Consider the following 21,308-nt stretch of genomic DNA (forward strand, 5'->3'; position numbering starts at 1 on the left):
TAGAAAGGAGGAAAGATTAAGCAGCATAAACAGCCATAGAGAGAAATGTCTGTATTTTAAAAGGGTCTGTTTTCCCCACTTATTTCACTAAGTTCAAGAGTAATAGTTTGACTGGTGATCACTCCCACCTTTTACTAAAAGAACAAAATATATGAGAAAGTGATAAAATGTCTTCAGTAGCCTGTCAGAGGAAGTTAAATTATCTGCATAGGCTCACTCTCTAAATGTATGATTTCTGTAGTTTTGAACCAAGAATATCCTCTACATTCTCCTAACAGAGGACTGACTCTTTAGATGGGAAGAGGTCCTCTTGCAACAAGTTTTACAGTAGGGCTGACAAACTAGCAGTCCTCGGGATCCTTCTCTGTAGCTCACAAGCTCATCCCACCCCACCCTACACAGTTCAAATGAATAGGAGGAGGAACTGAAGCGGGAGCTCATGCAGCTGACTGGGCACAGGCACCCAAGCCCTCCCCAGCCCATGCAGAAGCTCTTTCAGGACTCACCACTGCTGCCACAAGATAGTAGCAGGGGCTCAGCTGTGGCTACACCAAGGAAAGCGCCACAAGGAAAGTCTGCAACCTCCCGCTCTCACTCTGCCACTGAGTTCCACTGCACCAGACAGAGAATGGCTCCTGTACCTCACCCACTGAAAATGATCAAGCAAGTGGAAAGGAGAAGGGATATTCCCTGGGGGCGGGGGGGAGGAATTTCCAAAAACAGGGTAAAGTTACCATCACTGTTTAGCTGAGACAGTGATTAAAACCTGTCCTAATCCATACGAGTATTTCCACTATTGTTACCATCCATGGGGCTTCACTGATGATAGCTAATGGTAGAATAAATACTGGAATTTCAGTATAAATATAGTTCTGAAGTCACAATTAGGCTTCTTCCCTCTCCGATTAATTATTATTTCTATTACCATCATGCTTAGGAGCCCTGGTCTTGGACCCCACTGTGCTAGGAGCTGAAAACACAGAACAAAAACATGCACCCCCTCCCCACCCCTCACAAACTTACAATCTACATACAAGACAAGAGACAACAGATGAAAACAGATCTGTCACATCTTATGCTGGGGTTACGTTCCGCAGTCAGCGCGTAAAGTGAAAATCGCGTATAGTCAAAATTACATTGAGTGTAATGGCGGGAGGAACCGCCAGCACTACAGGTACAGTATTAAAATTGTTGTTTTTCTCTTTTTTTGTTTTCTGCCAACCACATAAAGCTGAAATCGTGCATGTTAAATGAGCGTAAGATGCGACAGACTGTACAGACAGTTTGGGGAGTAAAAGGAAATGATGAGACAATATTGGTCAGTATGAGAGACAGCGTCTCAGCACACAAGCAGCATAACAATTGTCAATTTTTGTAAGCACCACAGGAGAGATTGGAAAGAGGATAATGAGGCACTTTTTCGTATGTTTGTGAGGAACTCCTCCCAAGCATGAGGGGAAGGCCTGGAAGAAAACATAAACATGCTCATTTGAAAATTTCACAAGTGAGCAATGGAGTCTGGCAGATAGAAAATCTGCACCTCAAGAGCGTCCCTGGAAACAGCAGTGCCTCAATTATTCACATTCTGGGGGCTTCAAAATCCCTGGGATTCAGCAGCAGGATTCCCTCACAGCAGTCCAATGAGTGGCAAAGAGCAAGCACTTGACTTGATCTGTGACAAGGGATCAAAATCAACAGGCTGAGAGAATGATCTTTGCAGCAGCATTCACAATTAAATTATTGTTTCTCAGATACATAAATAAGATTAGCACGAGAGTCAAATGACAGACATTCAGTCTTAGGTCTAACATTACATTATAAAGGATGCCTGTTAGAGCTTGCTACACAGGTAAGTAACAAAATGGTTTACGTAGTAAACTTCTTTAGTCACCTCTTCTGTTGAAATTTTTCATGCTTCTCAAAATATTAAAAACTGAGAAAATTGGGGCAAAATCTATCCATCCATTTCAGAGTTCTATAAAGGCCAGTTCCTACTTAGCCCCTTGCCTCCCCACTGGCTTCCACACACAAAGACACTCCTTAAGTGTATAAGCTTTACAACCATCATTTGGAAAAGGCTTGCTTCGAGGAAGGCAAACTGTCATGGCTTTGTTTAGAATTGAATTGAGTTTTTAGTTTTGTAGACATGAACATTTAAAACCAACTCCCTCGCTTATAGAATATAAATCAATTGTAAAGTTATCTAGGCATTATACATTAAACTACACACAAAAAGAATGATAAAGGCATTTTTTGTACAGAAACAGCTGTACCGCAGCATAAAGAGACTTCTGTCAGCTACTAACCAGATTCACTTCATGACTCCACAATCAAATTCACACTTTCACTTTGAAAATGTGTACATGGAGCATTTCTAATTTGTGCAGTGTGTCAATTGCAGTCTGCACTAACAGTCTCAGGTGCAACTGCTTGTCTCTCCAGCTATGCATAGACTCAATACTCAGTGAAAACCTCCTCTCAGCTTTTACATGTTATGCAAAATGCAGCAGACATATGACAATTGCTATATTAGCCAATAAACAAGCCATTGCAGGTTGGGCATCCACCACTTGCTTTCAGTCTCCTGACAGCATACTCTTCCACTGCCATCCTTAACCTACTGAGTATACCAGCGAAGATGCATTTCTTCAGGTTTGTGTAGTCAGGAAAAGGTTACAAGCCATTGCAAAAATGCATACACCTGTCTGTAGTTATGATCCAAACACAAAAGTGATGCTCTACCTGGCCACCTGGAATCAGTGGGGACACAAAACCATCTATGCCACTTGTTCAGGAAGAGCAGCATTCCCTTATACCAGCCCTTGAGAGAGCAACACATTTTGAAAATTCTAGCATTACGTACACCGCCTGGTCACCCAACGTACACATCCATGAACCTGCCATAGTGAGCCATTAAGGCTTGCAAACCGCTGAATAGTTTGAACCTCTTTCCAATATTATGCATTTAGATTCATTTGAGGCTGCCATAAAATGTGCACATAAATTCAATAGCTCACACAGTTTGGGAGTCCCAGCTATTTAAATCCTTAACCATTCACCTCTTCAACACATTATATGCCCTACAAATGACCAAATTTCACTCATCATAGGCTTCCTACTGTCAAAATGGTGCCATATAAGCAGCAACTGACCACAGTAGCCAGCTTCCACAGGGCAACTACCTCTCTTTTCCACACAATGGGGAGCTCTTATCCATAAGGTCTGGAATTCCACAAAGGAAGATACTGTAAAACCCATTTCATTCTGAAGTTATGCAGACACTGCTGCTCATCACAGGCTTCAAGAACTCAGTCTGTAGTTATGATCCAAACGCAAAAGTGATGCTCTACCTACTGACAACACCATCTGCAAGTACAGTGCAATGTTGTCTACTCCAAGCATGATGAATGCATGACTGGTGAATTACAAATTCCAAGAACTAATCTTCCTTCTCAAGCTGTCTACAGACAGCGCTAAAACATCCTCCATCCACCACCTCATAGAAGCCTCAATAGTTTCACAGAAGTTCCAGCAGAAAAAAATTGTTCTTGTTAAGCAAGGAGAACCAAGTCTTCACCTTTGACTCCATTTTATAGAAAGGACTAGGAAATAGTACCAGAAGTAGGGAACTATGGGATTTTCCCCAGTAAATTGAGGGGAGGGGGAGAAGAGGTCAGACTTCAACATTCCCTTTGGCTCCAAGATTGCCTTTTGGAAACTCTCAGAAACCCACAGCCTCAGACAGCTGTGCCAGGATCTGTGGGATAGGTACTCCAAGGGCAGATAAATTGTCATCAGATGGTACAGCACTAGTGAGAGTTTAGGGCAGAACTGCAGCTGACCTGCACCTGAAAAACCGTAACTAGCGTGGACATTGTACTGCTAATATTTACACTGATGCTATACCACCAGTTCAATTACAAAGGGTTACCTGGTCTATTGTAGACAAGGGCATTTAATTTAACCACACATACTACCAGTGTAATTTCAAATTGCATAGTCAAGAGATACTAGAAACATGTATTCCTGGGTTGATTTGTATGACACAGACATATCTAAATTCTGTTATACCTGACATGTTGCATTTGTCATATATTATCCCACACAATTCCCTCTCAACAAGAATCAGGACAAAATCTCTCAGATAACCCAATAATTCAGCTGTACAAGACAGTTAACTCTGCCAACCCACAATCCATTCACCCACCTTTACCTTGTTGAATATATAAAAACATTTATATTACTAGTGCCGCTCAAGTGGGATTTTACAAGACTACAATAATAGTCAAGAGGATCACCACACAGAGAATCCTTAAACCACTGTTCTTTATCTAGAAATGTATCTCACTGTAGTGATATGGCAGCACTTCTGATTTACTCCCATGTATCCCAGTCACCTGGAAATCTGCAAACCAACACAATTTTCAACTCAGTTACATTGAATCTTAAACTTAGTCTACAAGAGCAAGGAGCAAAGCCACTTTAGTCTCCTTTTTACAGTGTAAATGTTGCTAGTTTTTCTATTATTTACATTACAGAATGTTTAACTAATGAATACAGTGAATTTTTTAGAATTAATAGCATTTCAAATGGGTGTTAATGGACATAATAGATTCTGTGGATCAGTCATTAGCTAGTAGTACATGTGGTTTATGATCACACTTTACCATCTTATGCCTGTATCATATTCTCAAAATAGGTTTAGGGTCAGGTCTATATTAGGAGCAGCTTGCCACTGTATCTGTATACTATACCGACACCACACTCTTAGCATGGACACAGTTTGTATTGTCAAAAGCATGTTTTTGCCAACATAGTTTATTCCAACTACACACACACAGCCCTCAACTCCAAGTAAAATAAAACTATACCAGCAAAGTGCAGTTTTGCCAATATAACTGCAGGTACACTAAGGGTTTTGACATGGGTGCCTACTGCTCTCTAGGGCAGAAGAAGAAAAGGCAATAGGCAAACAAAAGCAAATCAGACTAAATTGCCTTTAACATTCACAATTTCAGAAGCAACTACCCTCTCTACTTTACGAACTGATTTTATTTAGCAAAAGTGAAGCTACTGCAATGTTTTTAAAAACCTACTTTTGATCATTTTAACCTTAAAATGTGCTGGTGTACAAAAATAACCAAGTATAGACTCTGTAAAATGTGGTATTCTGACCTCAAGCATATCTGGTTAGAAAGAATGACAGCACAGAGGTGTTAAAATGTTTTCTTATTCCAGAACTGCTAAGAGAGATAAAGTGAGTCCAAGGGTACTGCCTGTGGTGATGGTAGATGGGGGAGGGGATGAAAAACAAAAACAAAAAACAGAAAAGTAGTCAGAGAAAGGTCAGTATAGATTACAAACTAAACAGTTTTAAGCTTACTATTTGAAATTAAAATTCTCTATATTTCCCCTAAGTCAAGGAAAGATTTATCTGTAAATACTAAGCCAAGGTATTAGTGCAGTGTTTCTCAAACTTCGGATGCCACTTGTGTAGGGAAAGCCCTTGGCAGGCCGAGTCAGTTTGTTTATCTGCCCCGTCCGCAGATCCAGCCAATAGCGGCTCCCACGGGCTGCAGTTCGCTGCTCCAGGCCAATGGGGGCTGCTGGAAGCGGTGGCCAGTTCATCCCTTGACCAGTGAACCGCAGCCTGTGGGAGTCACAACTGGCCGGACCTGCGGATGGGGCACGTAAACAAACCGGCCTGGCCCACCAGGGGCTTTCCCTAAACAAGCGGCATCCCAAGTTTGGGAAACACTGTATTAGTGCATATATCGTAACTGAAGATTTGAAGCAGGAACTCCAAATTTTTGCTGAAGTGGGATATATTTTTCCTTCATAAACAAGAAAAGTTAATCTGATGGATTTGTTCCAAATAGCTACTTATAATAAAGATTATTTCTTATCTACCTCAAAAACAAGAATTCAACCTGTTAAGTTACTTAAGAAGATTATCGGCATGCCAGTGAAGCTTGCTTTTAAGGGGAAAAAAAAATCACCCAATTGAGAGAAGAGCCAACTCTAGCCCTAGTCTACACTACAAGTTTAGGTCAGATTTAGCAGCGTTAGATCGATTTAACCCTGCACCCGTCCACATGACGAAGCCATTTTAAAATGGACTTTTGTACTCCTCCCCAATGAGAGAATTAGCGCTGAAATCAACATGCCGGGTCAAATTTGGGGTAGTTTGGACACAATTTGACGGTATTGGCCTCCAAGAGCTATCCTGGAGTGCTCCATTGTGACCGCTCTGGACAGCACTTTCAACTCAGATGCACTAGCCAGGTACATAGCAAAAGCCCCAGGAACTTTTGAATTTCATTTCCTATTTGGCTAGCATGGCAGGCTCATTAGCACAGGTGACCATGCAGTCCCAGAATCACAAAAGAGCTCCAGCATGGACCGAACAGGAGGAACTGGATCTGATCGCTGTTTGGGGAGATGAATCCGTGCTATCAGAATTCCATTCCAAAAGACGAAATGCAAAATATTTGAAAAAAAATCTCCAAGGACATGATGGACAGAGGCTACAACAGGGACCTGCAGCACTGCCGTGTGAAAATTAAGGTGCTCAGGCAAGCCTACAAAAAAACAAAAAGAGGCAAATGGTCGCTCTGGGTGAGAGACTCAGACATGCCACTTCTAAGATGAGCTGCATGCAATTCTAAGGGGGTCCCCGCCCACTCCGCCATAAATGTCTCCCCCTTACTCTCACAGAGATTGTGGAGCACACAGCAAGCAGCAATAACAGTGGGAATATTGGTTTCGCTGAGGTCTAACCAAGTCAGTAAACTTCACCAGCGAGCTTTTAAACGTCCAAATACACATTCTACCACCATTCTGCACTTGCTCAGCCTATAGTTGAACAGCTCTTGACTACTGTCCAGGGTGGCTGTCTATGGCTTCATAAGCAATGGCATTAAGGGGTAGGCTGGGTCCCCAAGAATAAACTATAGGCATTTCAGGATCCCCAACAGTTATTTTCTGGTCCGGGAAGGAAGTCCCTTCCTGCAGCTGTTCAAACAGACCAGAGTTCCTAAAGATGTGAGCATCATGTACTTTTCCTGGACATCCCACACTGATGTTGGTGAAACGTCCCTTGTGATCCACCAGTGCTTGTAGCACCATTGAAAAGTACTCCTTGCGGTTAATGTACTGGCTGCAAGGGTGGTCTGTTCCCAAGCTAGAGATATGCATTCCATCTATCACCCCACCACAGTTAGGGAATCCCATTGCAGCAAAGTCATCCACTATGACCTGCACATTTCCCAGAGTCACTACCCTTGATAGCAGCAGCTCAGTGATTGCGCTGTCTACTTGGATCACAGCAGCCCCCACAGTAGATTTACCCACTTCAAATTGATTCCCGACTGACCGGTAGCTGTCTGGTGTTGCAAGCTTCTAGAGGGCTATCGCCACTCGCTTCTCAACTGTGAGGGCTGATCTCATCTTGGTATTCTGGTGCTTCAGGGCAGGGGAAAGAAAGTCACAAAGTTCCATGAAAGTGCCCTTACGCATGCGAATGTTTTCCAGCCCCTGGGAATCATCCCAGACCTGCAACGCTATGTGGTCCCACCAGTCTGTGCTTGTTTCCTGGGCCCAGAATCGGCGTTCCACGGCATGAACCTGCTCCATTACCACCATGATGTCCAAATTGCCATGGCCTGTGCTTTGAGAGAAGTCTGTGTCCATGTCTTCATCACTGTCGTGATCATGCTGTCTTTGCCTCCTCGCCTACTTTTGCAGGTTCTGGTTCTGCACATACTGCAGGATAATGCATGAGGTGTTCACAATGCTCACAACAGCAGCAGCGATCTGACAGGCTCCACTGCTGCCGTAGTATTGTCTGCAGGAGAGCAGAGTTGCAGCGGAAGCGGTGGATGATGACGGATGCCATGAGAACAGATTTTTATACCAAATGACGAGAGGACCTGCGAGGTTGATTCATGGCACCACGAGAGCACAGTTGCAGCAGAAGCGGTGGAGGACAAAAAGTTAGCACTGCGCACATTTCCTGAAGAACACACATTCCCGGGAGCCCATAACGACAACAAGGAGAAATTAGGTATCGAGACACGAGGAGGAGAGCAGAGTTGCAGCAGAAGTGGTGGCCGACGACAGGATGCTATGAGAATAGATTTTTATACCGAATGACGAGAGGACTTGCAAGGTCGATCCATGGCACGAGGAGAGCAGAGTTGCAGCAGAAGCAGTGGTTGGATGATGATGGTTAGCAGTCCTACTGCACCGTCTGCTGAAAGCAGTATGGCGTCTGCACAGAAAAAAAGCGCGAAACGATAGTCTGCCTTTGCTTTCATAGAGGGAGGGGCGACTGACGACATGTACCCAAAACCACCAATCAGGCATTGAGAGCTCAACTCAGAATTCCAATGGGCAGCAGAGACTGCAGGAACTGTGGGATAGCTAACCACAGTGCAACACTCTGAAAGTCAATGCTAGTGACGGTGCTGTGGATGCACTCCGACGATTTAATGCACTTAATGGGGACTCTCACAATTGACTGTATAAAATCATTTAGTAAAAATCGACTTCTATAAATTCAACCTAATTTCATAGTGTAGACATACCCTCAGCAAACAATCCTGAAAATCAGCTAAAAGCAAGGGTTGGAAAAGACAAAACCCTTTACCAGAGAATAAACCAGAGATAACGCAGTGACTGAAACAAAGTATTCGCCCACTCACCAGTAGCAGGTAGGAAGCTTTCCAGGTAGGTTGCATGGAGAAGGAGCTAACCACCAATTTCTGAAGACTGTAGGCTTTCATTTTAACATTTCTAGCTCTTACAATTGCAAAGATATGTTTCCATATGTGAACCAATTCAATACTTGTCTTTGAATCCAGAAAACAGCAGCAAGTGAAATTTAGTAGCTTGGTCAATTTCACTGCTGATTTACAAAACCTGAAAGCAACCCAAAAACAATATGAACCACCTACCAGCTGCTTGGGAAAGTGAAGAAACAGAAGTAGTCACTAAGGCCTTGTCTACACTGGCAAGTTTCCGTGCAGTAAAGCAGCTTTCTGCGGTGTAACTCCCGAGGTGTGTATCTGCCAAGCCATGCAGTGCACAGAAACTGTGCAGTTGCAGTGCTATAAAAAAAACCACCTTGACGAGAAGCATACAGCTTTCTGCACCAGGAGTACAGCGCCTTGGTACCAGAGTAGACACCATGGTCAATTATACGACTGTGACTGCTCTCCAGGAGGTGTCCCACAATGCCTGTTCTCACCTCTCTGGTCATCAGTTTGAACTTTAGTGCCCTGCCCTCAAGTGACCAACAGTGAGTCCCACCCCTTAAACTGCTTGGGAATTTTGAAAGTCCCCTTCCTGTTTCCTCAGTGACACATGGAGTGGTCTCAGCGCATCTTTCCAGATGGCCAGGCCTGCTCCATGCACCAGGCGATCCCTCCTTTGGAGCTATGCTGAGCTGCCGGACCTCATCAGCATTTGGGGAGAGGCTGTCCCGTCTCAGCTGCACTCCAGCTGTAGGAATTATGATAACTAAGGACAGATTTCACAATGCATGACAGAAAGGGGCCATGACTAGGCCAGACTGCAGTGCAGGGTCAAAGTGAAGGAGCTGCGGAATGCTTACCACAAGTTGCAGGTGGCAAACCGCCACTCCAGGGCTGCGCCCACAAGCTGCTGATTCTACATACTGCTGGATGCGATAATCAGTGGCAAGCCAACATTCACTGAGAAGGCCACTGTGGATACTTTGTTGGCTTGCATGCCTGTCGAGACTGGACCGAGCCACAAGGAGGAAAACTTGGAAAAGGATGTGGAGGGGGTGGGGGACCCAGAGGCAGATGACTTGGAGGTCAGAGATGCATGCAGCCAGGAGCTCCTCTCTACCCCGGAGGAGGCTAGCCAGTCACAGCTGACGGAGCTTGGCAAAGTGCAAACAGGAGAGGAGGCCCCTGGTAAGCAGCTTTGATTTCGGGAATCGCTGAAGCGAGTTGTTGGGGGCAGGAGGGCTGCAGAAAGCAGGCTTGTGTCTCTGTATGATGCGCATACCACCACATGCCTAGTCTGAGAGGCAGAACAGGATGTTGATTGACTTCCTCACTTCATGGGAATCTGCCTCAGATCTCTACGAAACTCTCACGGAGATATGGGGCAATCCATAGCTTACACTAGTGGTCCCAAACCTTTTCCGTGGGGCAGGGACCAGATGAGTAGCCGCCAAGGACCGTGGCCACCGGACAAGCAGCTGTGAATCGGCCACTGAAATGCCGCTGTAAAGGAGTGTCATCAAGAGGAGTTGCAGCTGAAATTCGGCAGGATTTCGGCAGTAGCGCTTCTTGACATTGCCACTTCTCGGCTGCATTTCAGGAGTTGCTTGTCTGGCGTACAGTAGGCAGGCACACATGGATGTCCCAGCGGGTGCCACGGCGCCCGCAGGCACTGTTTGGGGACCCCTGGCTTATACAAACTCAATAAAAGGTTAGTACTTTAGCAGTTAAATTTTCAAAAGACTATCTGTAATTATCCTATGTTCACCATCCATCTTCATACAGTTCCAACCAGACTGCACATGTACCATCCCCACAGAATAAATAAGCATGATCTATTCCAAGGCTGCAAGAGTAAGCAGAACTCTCCCTGAAATTGTTCCTCTTGGTGGTTGGGAGTCTGCTGTGCCAGGCACCAGAACTATGAACAGGGAGCTCTGAATCCCCCACTGCTGGTGCTCAGACAACATGGAGAAGGAACTAACTTGACTGGAATGCAAAAGGATGATGAGATGGAGGGAAAGTGAAGTGAGACTGAGATAGGAGCTGTGAAAGAAGAAAATGATTAAGGGGTCAGGATGTAAGGGTCTGTGACTATTAAAGTACAATCCAGAATTGAACCCAGGATTATACTGTTTCAACAGTTCTCTGCCAATCAGCAAATACAAGGCAAAGTGTGTGGGTCACCTCCTTCCAGTCTGGTCCACATAGAAGATTACAACCTTTAGTCCCTTAGCTTAAGTGGCAGAGGTCTGTGCTTTAGAGCCAAACTCCAAAGCTTCCAAATCCTTAATAATGACCAATTTTGGTGTCATCATCCAATCCCTGCAGGCAAAAGGTGTGAGGGGGGAGGGGAACAGAGCTGCATTTGTGCTGACTGTTACAGATGGATTTTTCTCTTTTATTTCAATGTGTCAGCTAAAACTATTCACCAACATTTGTTGATTTAAACCAAATCCAGCCATGCCTAAACACAGGAAAGAGGTGGACAAACCGGAGAGAGTCCAGAGGAGAGCAACAAAAATGATAAAAAGGTTTAGAAAACCTGACCTATGAGGAAAGGTTAGAAAATGAGCACGTTTAGTCTTGAGAAAAGATGTCAAATTAATAAATATATTAAGGGCTGTTATTAAGGGAACTGCAATCAATTGTTCTCCATGTCCACTGAAGTTCTGACAAGAAGTAATGGGCTTAATCTGCAACAAGTGGGATTTAGGTCAGATGAAAGAAAAACTTTAAAAGGTAGTCAAACTCTGGAATAGGATTCTAGGAGAGGTTGTGGAATTCCCATTGCCGGAGGTTGACTTGGTCCTGCCTCAGCCAGTGCTAAAACATCCTCCCCCCTTCACCACCTCATAAAAGCCTCAGCAGTTTCACAGACATTCCAGCAGAAACAACTTCTTGTTAAACAAGGAGAACCAAGTCTTCACCATTGGCTCCATTTTATGGCAAGGACTAGAAAATGGTATCACCATCAGGGAACCTATGGGATTTTCCCCAGTGAATTGGGGGGCGGGGGGAAAAGGAGAAAAGGTTAGACTTCTCAAGATCCTTTCCAGCCCTACTTTTCTGTGATGTTTTTTGCCCCCCGTTTGCTTTAAAAAAAATTAGGAAATTTCTTCCAAAAAAAATTAAAAAGCTACTTTACGACAATTTAAGTTTCCAAAGTTAGGAAATGACAGAATTAAGGTTGCCCATGCAGCCTTAATTCAGACCCCTTGTGGGTATGCCTTTTGATATATAGCCTTTAATTACATGATCACACACTTTTTTCTTCACATGACATCTGCTTAATTCAGTGCACCAGATAGGCAGTGTCCTAGAAATGAACCAGGGTTGCATACAAAATGAGGCTATTGTCTGCAGGACTTCTGCATCATTTGTTTCAGAGAAGCTGGAATGAGTGAATAAAGCAGAGGACTACAGAAAGACAAGATAGTCTCATGAAAAAATCAGTTAAATGCCACCCTGGAGAACTGACTTCTATCCCCCCTCTCAATCTCCTACAGGGTTTCTGTATGATGCTGGACAAATCACTTAAGCCTCAGGTAGTCAATAGGCGGACTGCGGGCCAAACGCAGACTGCCAGATGCTTTTGAATGGACCATGAAGTCTTTTCCCATATGTTTCATCATTACTGTTATTGCTGTGTGAAAAATGTTTCTCTAGAGCCTGGACCTTGACTATGCCTTGACAAAAAATAATTGACTACCCCAACTTAAATCAGTTTATTCACAGGTAGCCACTAATTGTTTGTTCCAAATCCTAATTGTTCAATCTGACACATTTGGGGGCCTGATTTGCAGAAGAGATGACCATTCACAACTACAATGGAAGTCAACACAGCTCTGTTCTGGACATGTAATATGTCAAATTCTCTGATAAAAATCTGTCCCCTGATGCTTCAAACTGGGATCCCAAAATTAGCAGGCTCTGTCTACCTTAATCCCTTTGTGCACCAGTTCCTCATCTGTAAAGTGACAGCAGAATACCAAATTACCTCACTCAAGTGTTATGAAAATAAATTAATGTTTATGAAGTAGATTGATATTACAATGATGAGCTCTGTAAGAAAAGCCAATGAGGAAATTAATTCTGTATTCAAAGCAGAGCAAGGGTGTACAATAAGTTAGACATGTGAAGACAAATCAAATGGGGAGGATAAAACCAAACATTGAATAGCTGCTACTCATGGAGTTAATTAGAACCCATTACGAGCACAGGATGAGGCAAGGGACCTCTGAAAAGATAGTCTTTAATTACATGACCACATGATATCCTAACACGTACAACAAATGGGCTGAATTAAAGTTGAAATATGCAGCATTAATTCTGTCATCTTCTAACTTTTTGAGTGGTTGACTTTACAACCTTAACATTCTTTAATATTTTTCATGTAATACTTATATTTTAATTTGAGGTGGAGGTAATAGACATATTTGCAATTCCACTTAAAGATGATCGGAATTTGAAAACTATACTGTATCCATAACTACAGCATCTCCTCAACTTGATATCTGAATACTTGAAGACTAAATCATTGTCATAAGTGGAAAAAGATTATCTGAAAAAAACTATCAAAATACTGAAAATAATCATTTAAATATTCCTTTCCTTTAAAGGAACATAAAATATTTTGCATAAAACAATATTCTTAATTGGAAGAAGGCAAATACAAAACAAAAAGCTAAAATTTACCTTCTTTATGAAATCCAAATATAAACGGTGTACTGAACATTGATTACTGCCCTTTCCAAATTCATTTTGAAAGCAACTGTTCTTCAAATCACCTTTAAATAAAGACGGATCTGAACTATAAATTGTATTTCCTGCTACTCAGTTTCAAATTAACACTAGCACATTGTGTCATTTACTTCCATTTTATGATAAAATATCAACATGATGTGCTAACAATTGTCAAATTATAGGGATTATATATACTGGCACAATTTAATGATTTGCAAAGAGAAAGTAATGTTGTAAGTATTTTTTCCTATCTACAGAGTTTTCACCTGAAGCAAGTGTTTTGTGTTTATATATAAAATTTGTGCTCAAACTTCACTCTGGACAGAACTGTCCAAGAGACTCAGTGAAAACAAAAGTTTCTAAATGTACAAAATTAACATCCATCAATCCAGATTATACACAGTGCCTATTCTAAGTACGTGGAAAATTTTTTAAATGAATCTTAATTAACAAATGTGATATATTCAGTAAAACAGACAGCAAAAAGCAAACCAGCCATGTATTTTTACTTGAAGTTGACAAGAAAGTTTCCAACTACTCATGCATCGTCACACAAGCGGTTAGATTTGGAGATTCTATTATAACAAATTTTGATCCCATGAGTAATTCCCTAACACTGCTGTGACATCAACAATGGCATTAACATTTCAACAGGAAACAGACAGTGTCATCCTAATGCCCCTGAAAAGCAGTTTTTCTAACTTTTAACATCCCCGGGTGTTTCATAGTTATTTTGTATTACATCAAAATTGATGCAAGATTCTACAAAATATCAGAAAGCTTTGAAAACAGGAAGTGTTTCAAAAGATAACTGTAGCAGTTTCCTAAAATTAGGTGGAATTAACACATCACTTTGATAAACTTCATCACAGGATCGAAAATAAGGGTTTCAGGCAAAGTACAGTGAACACATTTTAATGCCATTACCTAAAATTTCTATAATTTGTAAAATAACCGCAAATACATTGAAAGAATTAAACTATGCTTCTCCACCTTTTAGCAGCCAAAAGGGTGTCAAAACAAGGAGCTGTTTTTTAAACACATAGTGCAACATGCCTGCTCCTTTTGCTTAATTAAATCTTGCTTTTGCTTCATATGCTGCGGACAGATCAAAGTATTTTCAACTAATTTATATCCTTTGCTTTGACTTCCACCCCAGGAATTTATTCATAACGTTGTAAAAGTTACTCGTTGAGGCCAAGGCTACACTGGTGGTGGGTTTACAGCACTGCAACTTAGTAACTGTCCACACCTGCAAGGCACATCCAGCGCTGCAACTCCCTGGCTGCAGCACTGGCTGTACACCTGGTCTGCTTGGGGTGTAACGATTGCAGCACTGGGGATACAGCCCGGCTTGTCAAGTGGGGGCCACCAAAAGCGCTGTTATTGGCCTCCAGGGTATTAGGAGGTTTCCCAGAATGCCTGCTCACAACAAACTGGAAGCGTGGCTGGACTCCGGGCTCCCCGGAGCTGCTTTTCTAAAAAACAAACAGCTTCTGTTGGCTGGAGAAGAGGCAGGCAGGGGAATTGCTTTGGAATGGTCACAGGTGTTTGCTGGAGTAGAGAAGCCACATGGGGGGGGGAGTCCATGTTGGAGCAGCTGTTTATGTGGTCTGAAGGCTATTTAGGAGTGCATAATTTGCATTTAGGGAATAAGAGAGGGGTGGGGACAGGGCTCAAAACTTTTAAATTGATTACAGTTTGGTGCTGTGTATCTTCCAGTCCTTACAACTTGCAAGGCAGGGAGCTGACCGCTCCAAAAATCCTCTCTCTCTCTCTCTCCCCCTCATCCCCTCCCTTTTTGAAAAGCAGGTTGCAGCCCCTCCAAGGCTGGGACAGCTGCCCACAATGCACCGCTCCCAACAGCCTGCAAATGTGGCCAGGCTGCAGCGCTTTCCCCGCGCTGTCCAGCTGGGAGTGCGGCCAGACCCTGCAGACAGCGAGCGCTGCCCTGAGCTTCCCGTGCAATCCCCAGGTCCTCCCCCGCAGGTTACGGAGCCACGTTCTTACACGGATCCACCTGGAAGGCCCAAAGCACCGAAAGGCGCTGGACGGCGCCACGCGATGGCTCTTTAGGGAGCCCCCGGCTGGGCTCCACGCCGGGCGCACCCGGCCCAGCGGACAAAGCCACTTTCCCCGGCCGGGGACGCGGCGCACGGAGGGGACAGGGCCCGGGGCAGGGGCACGGAGGCGGCTGGCGAGACTGCGGCAACTCCGGTCCCCGCCCGCAGCGGACACCCAGCCCGACTCTGCGGGCGGGAGCATCGTGCTCCAAACGGCCCCGGGGACAGCAGCGCGCCGAGGAGGCGGCGGGGCAGAGACACCCCCACATCACACCCCCCCCCTCGGGCTCACCTGCGCAGCACAGCAGGAGGCTCCCCAGCAGCGCGGCGAGCGGCGGCAGCTCCATGGCGGGAAAGCGCCTCGGCGTCCTCCTCACGGCCGCGCCCAGCAGGTGAACCAGGGCCCGTCACTTCCGGCCGCCCACAGCCCCGCGCCCCGCCACACACCGCACAGGCGCTGCCCCCTCCCCCGGGACACACACACAGTCCAGGCAGTGCCCAGCCCCTCCCACCGCGAACCTCTACCCTCCCCCTCCAGGACACACACACCGCACAGGCGCTGCTCCCTCCCCCGGGAAACACAAACACACACACACACACACACCCCCCCCAGGCACCGCGCACCTCTTCCCTCTCCCTCCAGGACACACACACACACACCGCACAGGCGCTGCCCCCTCCCCCGAGACACACACTCAGTCCAGGCAGTTCCCAGCCCCGGACACCACGCACCTCTTCCCTCCTCCATCAGGACACACACACCTCACAGGCGCTGCCCCCTGCTCCGGGACACACACACAGTCCAGGCAGTGCCCAGCCCCAGGCACCGCCTACTTCTTCCCTCCCCCTGCAGGACACACACACACACACCGCACAGGCGCTGCCCACTGCTCCGGGACACACACACAGTCCAGGCAGTGCCCACCCCCAGGCACCGCGCACCTCTTCCCTCCCCCTCCAAGACACACACACCGCACAGGCGCTGCCCCCTGCTCCGGGACACACACACACTCCACGCAGTGCCCACCCCCAGACACCGCACACCTCTTCCCTCCCCCTCCAGGACACACACACCGCACAGGCGCTGCCCCCTCCCCCGGGACACACACACAGTCCAGGCAGTGCCCAGCCCCAGGCACCGCGAACCTCTTCCCTCCCCCTGCAGGACACACACACACACACACACCGCACAGGCGCTGCCCACTGCTCCGGGACACACACACAGTCCAGGCAGTGTGTGCCCCCAAGCAACACGCACCCATTCCCTCCCCCTCGAGGACACACACACCGCACAGGCGCTGCCCCCTGCTCCGGGACACACACTCAGTCCAGGCAGTTCCCAGCCCCGGGCACCGCGCACATCTTCCCTCCTCCACCAAGACACACACACCTCACAGGCGCTGCCACCTGCTCCGGGACACACACACAGTCCAGGCAGTGCCCAGCCCCAGGCACCGCCCAGCCCCAGGCACCGCGCACCTGTTCCCTCCCCCTGCAGGACACACACACACACACACACACCGCACAGGCGCTGCCCACTTCTCCGGGACACACACACAGTCCAGGCAGTGTGCGCCCCCAGGCAACACGCACCCATTCCCTCCCCCTCGAGGACACACACACCGCACAGGCGCTGCCCCCTGCTCCGGGACACACACACAGTCCAGGCAGTGCCCAGCCCCAGGCACCGCGCACCTCTTCCCTCCCCCTCCTGGAGACACACACCGCACAGGCGCTGCCCCCTCCCCCGGGAAACACAAACACACACACACACACACCCCAGGCACCACGCACTTCTTCCCTCCCCCTCCAGGACACACACACACACACACACACACACACAGGCGCTGCCTCCTGCTCCGGGACACACACAGTCCAGGCAGTGACCAGCCCCAGGCACCGCGCATCTCTTCCCTCTCCCTCCAGGACACACACACCGCACAGGCGCTGCCCCCTCCCCCGGGACACACACACAGTCCAGGCAGTGCCCAGCCCCAGGCACCGAGCACCTCTTCCCTCCCCCTCCAGTACACACACCCCACAGGCGCTGCCCCCTGCTCCGGGACACACACACAGTCCAGGCAGTGCCCAGCCCCAGGCACCGCGCACCTATGCCCTCCGCCTCCAGGACACACACACCGCACAGGCGCTGCCCCCTCCCCCGGGACACACACACAGTCCAGGCAGTGCCCAGCCCCGGGAACCGCGCAACTCTTCCCTCCTCCACCAGGACACACACACCTCACAGGCGCTGCCCCCTGCTCCGGGACACACACACAGTCCAGGCAGTGCCCAGCCCCAGGCACCGCCTACTTCTTCCCTCCCCCTGCAGGACACACACACACACACACCGCACAGGCGCTGCCCACTGCTCCGGGACACACACACAGTCCAGGCAGTGCCCACCCCCAGGCACCGCGCACCTCTTCCCTCCCCCTCCAAGACACACACACCGCACAGGCGCTGCCCCCTGCTCCGGGACACACACACAGTCCAGGCAGTGCCCACCCCCAGACACCGCGCACCTCTTCCCTCCCCCTCCAGGACACACACACCGCACAGGCGCTGCCCCCTGCTCCGGGACACACACACAGTCCAGGCAGTGCCCAGCCCCAGACACCGCGCACCTCTTCCCTCCTCCTCCAGGACACACACACCGCACAGGCGCTGCCCCCTCCCCCGGGACACACACACAGTCCAGGCAGTGCCCAGCCCCAGGCACCGCGAACCTCTTCCCTCCCCCTGCAGGACACACACACACACACACCGCACAGGCGCTGCCCACTGCTCCGGGACACACACACAGTCCAGGCAGTGTGTGCCCCCAAGCAACACGCACCCATTCCCTCTCCCTCGAGGACACACACACCGCACAGGCGCTGCCCCCTACTCCGGGACACACACACAGTCCAGGCAGTGCCCAGCCCCAGGCACCGCGCACCTCTTCCCTCCCCCTCCAGGACACACACACCGCACAGGCGCTGCCCCCTCCCCCGGGAAACACAAACACACACACACACACACACACCCCAGGCACCGCGCACCTCTTCCCTCTCCCTCCAGGACACACACACCGCACAGGCGCTGCCCCCTCCCCCGGGACACACACACAGTCCAGGCAGTGCCCAGCCCCTGCCACCACGAACCTCTACCCTCCGCCTCCAGGACACACACACCGCACAGGCGCTGCCCCCTCCCCCGGGACACACAAACACACACACACACACACACACACCCCAGGCACCACGCACCTCTTCCCTCTCCCTCCAGGACACACACACACACACCGCACAGGCGCTGCCCCCTCCCCCGAGACACACACTCAGTCCAGGCAGTTCCCAGCCCCGGACACCACGCACCTCTTCCCTCCTCCACCAGGACACACACACCTCACAGGCGCTGCCCCCTGCTCCGGGACACACACACAGTCCAGGCAGTGCCCAGCCCCAGGCACCGCCTACTTCTTCCCTCCCCCTGCAGGACACACACACACACACCGCACAGGCGCTGCCCACTGCTCCGGGACACACACACAGTCCAGGCAGTGCCCACCCCCAGGCACCGCGCACCTCTTCCCTCCCCCTCCAAGACACACACACCGCACAGGCGCTGCCCCCTGCTCCGGGCCACACACACACTCCACGCAGTGCCCACCCCCAGACACCGCGCACCTCTTCCCTCCCCCTCCAGGACACACACACCGCACAGGCGCTGCCCCCTGCTCCGGGACACACACACAGTCCAGGCAGTGCCCAGCCCCAGACACCGCGCACCTCTTCCCTCCTCCTCCAGGACACACACACCGCACAGGCGCTGCCCCCTCCCCCGGGACACACACACAGTCCAGGCAGTGCCCAGCCCCAGGCACCGCGAACCTCTTCCCTCCCCCTGCAGGACACACACACACACACACCGCACAGGCGCTGCCCACTGCTCCGGGACACACACACAGTCCAGGCAGTGTGTGCCCCCAAGCAACACGCACCCATTCTCTCCCCCTCGAGGACACACACACCGCACAGGCGCTGCCCCCTGCACCGGGACACACACACAGTCCAGGCAGTGCCCAGCCCCAGGCACCGCGCACCTCTTCCCTCCCCCTCCAGGAGAGACACACCGCACAGGCGCTGCCCCCTCCCCCGGGAAACACAAACACACACACACACACACCCCCCAGGCACCACGCACCTCTTCCCTCCCCATCCAGGACACACACACACACACACACACAGGCGCTGCCTCCTGCTCCGGGACACACACACAGTCCAGGCAGTGCCCGCCCCCAGGCACCGCGCACCTCTTCCCTCCGCCTCCAGGACACACACACCGCACAGGCGCTGCCCCCTCCCCCGGGACACACACACAGTCCAGGCAGTGCCCAGCCCCTGCCACCACGAACCTCTACCCTCCGCCTCCAGGACACACACACCGCACAGGCGCTGCCCCCTCCCCCGGGACACACACTCAATCCAGGCAGTTCCCAGCCCCGGACACCACGCACCTCTTCCCTCCTCCATCAGGACACACACACCTCACAGGCGCTGCCCCCTGCTCCGGGACACACACACAGTCCAGGCAGTGCCCAGCCCCAGGCACCGCCTACTTCTTCCCTCCCCCTGCAGGACACACACACACACACCGCACAGGCGCTGCCCACTGCTCCGGGACACACACACAGTCCAGGCAGTGCCCACCCCCAGGCACCGCGCACCTCTTCCCTCCCCCTCCAAGACACACACACCGCACAGGCGCTGCCCCCTGCTCCGGGACACACACACACTCCACGCAGTGCCCACCCCCAGACACCGCGCACCTCTTCCCTCCCCCTCCAGGACACACACACCGCACAGGCGCTGCCCCCTGCTCCGGGACACACACACAGTCCAGGCAGTGCCCAGCCCCAGACACCGCGCACCTCTTCCCTCCTCCTCCAGGACACACACACCGCACAGGCGCTGCCCCCTCCCCCGGGACACACACACAGTCCAGGCAGTGCCCAGCCCCAGGCACCGCGAACCTCTTCCCTCCCCCTGCAGGACACACACACACACACACCGCACAGGCGCTGCCCACTGCTCCGGGACACACACACAGTCCAGGCAGTGTGTGCCCCCAAGCAACACGCACCCATTCCCTCCCCCTCGAGGACACACACACCGCACAGGCGCTGCCCCCTGCACCGGGACACACACACAGTCCAGGCAGTGCCCAGCCCCAGGCACCGCGCACCTCTTCCCTCCCCCTCCAGGAGAGACACACCGCACAGGCGCTGCCCCCTCCCCCGGGAAACACAAACACACACACACACACACACCCCAGGCACCACGCACCTCTTCCCTCCCCATCCAGGACACACACACACACACACAGGCGCTGCCTCCTGCTCCGGGACACACACACAGTCCAGGCAGTGCCCAGCCCCAGGCACCGCGCATCACTTCCCTCTCCCTCCAGGACACACACACCGCACAGGCGCTGCCACCTCCCCCGGGACACACACACACACACCCCGCACGGTACACGCACTGCCCCCTGCTCCGGGACACACACACAGTCCAGGCAGTGCCCAGCCCCTGCCACCGCGCACCTCTTCCCTCCCCCTGCAGAACACACACACGGCACATGCGCTGCCCTCTGCCCCGGAACACACACACACAGTCCAGGCAGTGTGCGCCCCCAGGCAACAGGCACCCATTCCCTCCCCTCGAGGACACACACACCGCACAGGCACTGCCCCCTGCTC

The sequence above is a fragment of the Gopherus flavomarginatus genome, chromosome 13 (assembly GCF_025201925.1).
Source record: "Gopherus flavomarginatus isolate rGopFla2 chromosome 13, rGopFla2.mat.asm, whole genome shotgun sequence".
Classification (NCBI taxonomy): Eukaryota; Metazoa; Chordata; order Testudines; family Testudinidae; genus Gopherus; species Gopherus flavomarginatus.